The sequence below is a fragment of the Durio zibethinus genome, chromosome 7 (assembly GCF_047325235.1).
Source record: "Durio zibethinus cultivar Kanyao isolate XHJ-2024 chromosome 7, ASM4732523v1, whole genome shotgun sequence".
Lineage (NCBI taxonomy): Eukaryota > Viridiplantae > Streptophyta > Magnoliopsida > Malvales > Malvaceae > Durio > Durio zibethinus.
Window position 1 is genome coordinate 19,180,314 of NC_143168.1, and position 6,016 is coordinate 19,186,329.

The 6,016-nt window shown below is 28.1% G+C and overlaps 1 long non-coding RNA gene across 1 annotated transcript; it reads right to left on the reverse strand.

The window, feature by feature from the left end:
* Nucleotides 1-2,526: 2,526 nt before the first annotated feature.
* On the reverse strand, nucleotides 2,527-3,351 carry LOC149518082 (uncharacterized). Its single transcript, XR_016343577.1, has 2 exons — nucleotides 3,080-3,351; nucleotides 2,527-2,652 (listed from the first exon to the last, which is right to left on the reverse strand). It is a non-coding gene; the product is annotated as an uncharacterized LOC149518082 (long non-coding RNA).
* Nucleotides 3,352-6,016: the final 2,665 nt, after the last annotated feature.

The following is a 6,016-nucleotide window of genomic DNA, read 5'->3' on the forward strand; positions in this document are numbered from 1 at the left end:
TAATATATGTGGATGCTTATTTGGTTTTATGTAATAATTTTTAGATAAATATTATTTATTTATGTTTTGTTTAGAGTAAAAATTACAAATAAATATATATATACGTCCATTAACAAATTAAATAAAAATACATAAATAAATATTTTTTGTAAAGATCTTAAATTTTTTCACTAAATTATGTTATAAAGTGTTATAATAAAAGTTACAATTCTCAATAAGGATCAATATAAATCTTCACTAAAAATAAAAATTTTAAGTGAAGGTCAATATAAGTATTCACTAAATGCAAAAGATATAGTGAGAGTCAAAATTAACTTTTACTATAAATTTTACAATTAATGATGATCTAAGTTAACATTCACTTTAACGCTCGTTAAATGATAGATATAGTGAAGATTTCATTTTATATCTCACTATATATAACTAATGAAAGAATTTGTTACAAGAATCTGTGAGAATTACATCAACTCTCCCTAAAAAAAAAAGTGAGGATTATATATATTTTTAATAAAAATCATAACCATCACTAAGACTGTTCTTGTAATGACAATTTCCTACTTTACTATAACCGTCCTTAATTTTTTTTTTCAAATACTCCAAATTTAAGACCTAAACAATGAACAAAAATGAAAATTCTGAAGGTGATGGGTACTGATTGATTGATGAAAAACCAATTTCTTAAAAAAAAAAAAGAAAAAAACCTGCAAAAGAATTGTAAATAATTAAAAGTTCATCAACCTACAAGATTCTAAACCAAACGGAATTTTAAAAATCCGATCATCATTGAGGTAGCTCCTTTTCCTGTATCCATCGCTAACCTTGTCTCCCTTGGCCCCCTTGGCTTGTTAAAGTTTCATAACCATAATGTCTCCCAAACTTTTTTTTTTAAAAGAAAATAATATTTTCACCCTCCAAAATTTATAATTTGCTTTCTTCACAATTGAATGATAAATTTAATGAACTATTAGAACTTTATGTTTTAGATCTATATTTTTAAATTGACCAGTTTGAAATGTAAAATTTTTTAGCTTCTTAGATTCTGAATTTTTCTTTTTGATTAAAGTGTGTGGACACTTATCATTATATTTGTTTCCTTTCATTTTTTAAGCAAAGAAACTTCTTTTCATATTAATAAAATTTAATTAAAAAATAAAATTAATTATTATATATATTATGCATATAATATTCATATAACTTTTCTTATATTTCATATCATCCTTTTTATTCATATTTTGAAACTCATTTTTAAATGCCGTAACTTAAAACTTTTTTTAAAAAAGTTATTTATTTGATTAATTTTATTCTGTTATTTGCGTATGCAACACTAATTATGCGATTGGAAGATGAGTTTTTTATTTGTTTAAAAAATTAAAGCTTTTTTTATATAATGACATCTGTTGTTTCATTTAAATTTAAAAACTTTTTATATCCTTTTACGAAAAAATTCACATTATGCTTATCAAGGTGCAAGACAAAAGTTCTTACTTCACCTATTGGGATCCAATGCTACTATATGATTCTGTCCAAGGTATAAAAAGTATAGATGACTACAATTTGAATAAGAAGTTATAATTATTTATGCTTCACTTGGAAGCGCCTTTCTGGGAGAACTCTCTCCATGATGTCGATTTCCTTTTATGATTAAACTCTTAAATATTTAATTATAAAACGTAGCTATAGCACAATGGACCCTTAATCTCTCTCACCTATAACAAGGAACACTTAGGTAGTATTTGATTTCAGAAAATAGAGTGATTTTCTGTTTTCATTTTCCAAGAAAATAAAAAAAGAAGGGAAATGCATTTGATAATTGAAAATAAAATTAAGTTTTTAGAAAACAAAAATAAAAATAAGTTAAAATATGAAAATAAAAAAATATTTTTAATTGTAAAAATAAAGGATGTTCATTATATTTTTCTTTATGTTTTGCAAATTACCATATTTAAACATTTTTTAATTTTATTAATTAATAAATATATATTATATTTATAATTAAATGACATTAATAGTAATATTATTAAATATTTTAATTATTTCTTTATTTTTTCATTTTAAAAAATAATTTTAATTTTCATTTACTAAATACATTTTTTAAAAAACAAAAAATAAAATTTATTTTCTAAAAATTAAAATAATAATAATAATAATAATAATAAATATTTTTTTCAAACCAATCGGAGACTTAATCTTTCTAAATTCATTGTTTTCACTCGGAAGTGACTTTTGGGAGAACTCTCACCATGACGTGGATTTCGTTTTATTATTAAACTCTTAAATATTTAATTATAAAACGTTAAACTCTATGCACAATTTGTTTCCCATAAATGAAGCCAATAGCCTGCCTCCTTTCGTGAAGAGAACCATCCTTAGCTAGGGCGATCATACTTCCTCATAGCGCTTGCCCTAGCCCTGGTGGTTTTGATCCGACCATGTTTTAGGAGCTGCGTGGTGAGCGCTCTAAGGAGTGCACATCTCTGGTCAGGAGGCCTGTTTAGTTTCGGTACTCGTCTGCCAAGCCTCATAGCATAGAATCAACAACCATTATCAATTATGGTGAAATTAGTAACATAATAATTACAGTTAAAGATCATAGAAGTATCTGTTTTGCATGACTTGAGAGAAAAATTATTCCATGATGCTACTGCCTAGTGCCTACAAATAAATAATGCAAAGTTATTAGAGAGTAGAAATGATGTAGAACAAGTGATCTCAAATAAGACACTCAGGAAGTAATGTAAAATTTTCACTCGAAATTCTCCAATATCAATTCTCAGTAGTCAAATCTTAATAACAAAATCGCCATTATCATGATAGAGAGTCAGCTGACAGAAACTTGAATGATAACATCACACAAGTATAACAACTTAAGCCCTGTAATTGATGCCAAATGAACTAAAATGTAACATTAATTCTAGCATAATTGTTCTCTATAAAAGTAAAAACCATGTATTTTGTTCACCAAAAAAAAAAAAAAAAAGAGGCTACAATTTGTTATCTCTAATATTCAGAAAGAAAATTGAAGTGATTATAAGAAAAGGGTATGAAAAAGAAAGGGGAAGGAGAGAAGTAATAGTATTACCAGAGAAGCTGAGGGAATGGAGAGGGTTAACAGGAGACAGAGCAGTGAAAAAGCGAACAAGCTGATGGGGTTTGGTAGGAGGACGAAGACGACATGGTAACTTAATGGAAGAAGCTGTGGAAGTAAGTGGCGGCAGAGCTGACTTTAAAGATACCATGCTCCATCTACTACTCAAACAATCTGTGATCATTGCCATAGCCGCCATTTTCAACTCTGGGTTTTCTGGATGACCCTGGAAATAGGTGAAAATGGGAATGGATAAGGAATTGTTATAGAAGAAACTAAACAACTGAAGAAAAAACTGTGAGAGAATTGAGGGCTTTACTTGAAACTTGAAAGATGAATTGGATAGAGATCAGAGAATGAGGCTGGTCTCCAAACAACACTGGTAAATTCTCGGCTTTTCCCTTTGGGCTAAAAAAACGAAACAAATCCAAATTATTTGTAATGGGCCATTGGGTCTGCTTTGGTATGAGCATGGGCCAGATGTCCAACGTACTTAAATAACATATATTAACTACTTTTTGACGTGGTGATGGATGAAGAAGTTGCGAGATTCTTGTAAGGCTTGGGTCGAAACAATCTTAATCTCACCCTCAAAATAAAAAAACATATATTTAATATATGAACCTCTTTGGTCGAGTTACTAGCAGAAATAAGGTCGGAATTCAAAAGACAAATAAAATAATAAAAAAATTCTTAAATTATATTATTTTATTGGGATAAATTTTATGTTTTTATTTTACTCAAATAAATTTTTTATTTTTAATTTATACTTAAATAAGATCTTGATTTTTAATTTATATCTAAATAAATCATTAATCATTAATTTACACTTAAGTAAACTTTTGTTATAAGTTAATTTTTTATTTGTAATAAGGATTTGTTTAAATACAAATATAAAAATTTATTTTAAAAATAAAATTATTTGAAGATTTTTTTAATATTTTAATCTATTCAAAATTCTTTAGTCTAAAATCCGCTCTATACCACTGAGATAACCTCTCATTGGTATTAACCTCTCATATTATAAAAGCCTTTGTTCTACTGCAATCCATCCAATTTTTTGCACAAGGTTTTCCCCTTCATCTTGAATCCAGACCAAAATTCAATGCAAAATCAAGCAAAAGTTTCCGAACCAAATGGGCAATACCAAGAAAGCGTTGACCTTCGAAACACAAACCAACAATGCCAAGACTACACATGAAAATTTTGCCCAATCACAAAAAACAAAAAAAAATATGCACAAATCAGTGACTGCATTGCACTTACATAGACAAACAGAAAAGCTAGATTGCTTCTGGATTACAAGAGAAGAGAATTTAAATTAATGTTAAAAAAATTGAAAGCGTTGTAATTAATTTGTATGATCATTCGGACAAAAGATCATAACTAAGGCGCAAAGTAACAGATTATGCAGTTTTATTATCTGAACTGCAAAATGCTCTCCAGGCCTTGTATCAGATATTTGACTTGCAACAACAGGAACACTTTAAAAACTTTTGTAATTTTTTTCCCTTAATTTCAGCTAAGGAAATTAGGTTCCAATGCTGCTGCAACCAAATACAAGCAAAGATGAATTTAGATGACATATATATTCCAAAAACCTTAAAAATGGAAAGCTACGAACCCAAGCTCTCACTTCTTAACAAAAAATTAGATTTGATAATTAATATATTCAGATCCATTTATTTTATATTAAATATGTATAAAATATAAAAAATTATCATGTTATAATCATATTAATATATCAAATACGAAATACATCTTTTAACTTTTGTAATGAATTTTATTAAAATTTTAAATTTTAAATTTTATCATTTTTGTATTTTTTATATTTTTATATTGTATTTAAAATTTTCATAAAATTTACATAACTACTGATCCTGACCAGAAAATGCATACATAGGAAGCAGTGATTCAGCTTCTTTTTTTTTTTCTTTATGTATTGCACGTCAATGAAAACAACAATACAATAAAATTTCTAAGGTGTAGCTTCACACGTGGGAACTGTGGATTACAAATTTACTATGGACAAAACAGCTTTCCACCAAGATGCCATGCGGAGGTTTTTATGGAAGGATTTGAATGTGTTTACTTCCAATGAAATAACTAAACGTTATTGTTCATTTAATGTCTTGCCTTACAATATTGAACTTTCTATACATGTGTTTTTGGCATTTAGGATGCTGATTAGTATTTTTAATTCATTTTATGTCATTTCTTTTATTTGCCTATTTTATTTGGATTTTCCTAACCCATTATTTGTTCAATAAAGTAAAAAATAAGTAATTGACCATACCAATTCGATGATAATAACTATGAGTCTATGACTAGTTTTTATATAAAGAAAAGTGCAACCTGAAAAATAAGGCAAGGTGTTAAAAGATATTGGAATTTAAATTTTAAAGTATGATTAATAAATTAATTAAATTAAATTTTAAATTTATACTGATTGTGGACATCAAATTTGTCCGGCAAAAAAAAAAATAATATTATTAAATACAAAATACAAAAAGAAATACAAAATATCAAATATAAAAAAATACAAATACCAAAAAAAAAAAAAAAAAAACAAACAGAACAGAAAAAATGGGAGATGGCAGTGGTGCCTTCCCTGGTACCACTGCCACCATGCCTTACCCCCCACCCCTCTTACTACCATACCTTACCCTCCACCCTTCTGATCACCCATTTCGCTGGCTCCTAGTCCTACCAATGTCAGATCAGACAAAAACAATAAAAAAGGCATGGGGCTCGTGCTTACACCCCATGCTGAGCCCTGTGCCCTTCTCTCAAGCACACGCACAGTCGGAGCTCTATAAATAGAGTTCCTAACCAAACCAAGAAAAAAAACACAGAAGAGGAAAGATTCTGCTAAAAAAATAAAAAAGATCAACAGTCCTCCCCGTAGGGAGGAACCTAGCGCCGAGAAGC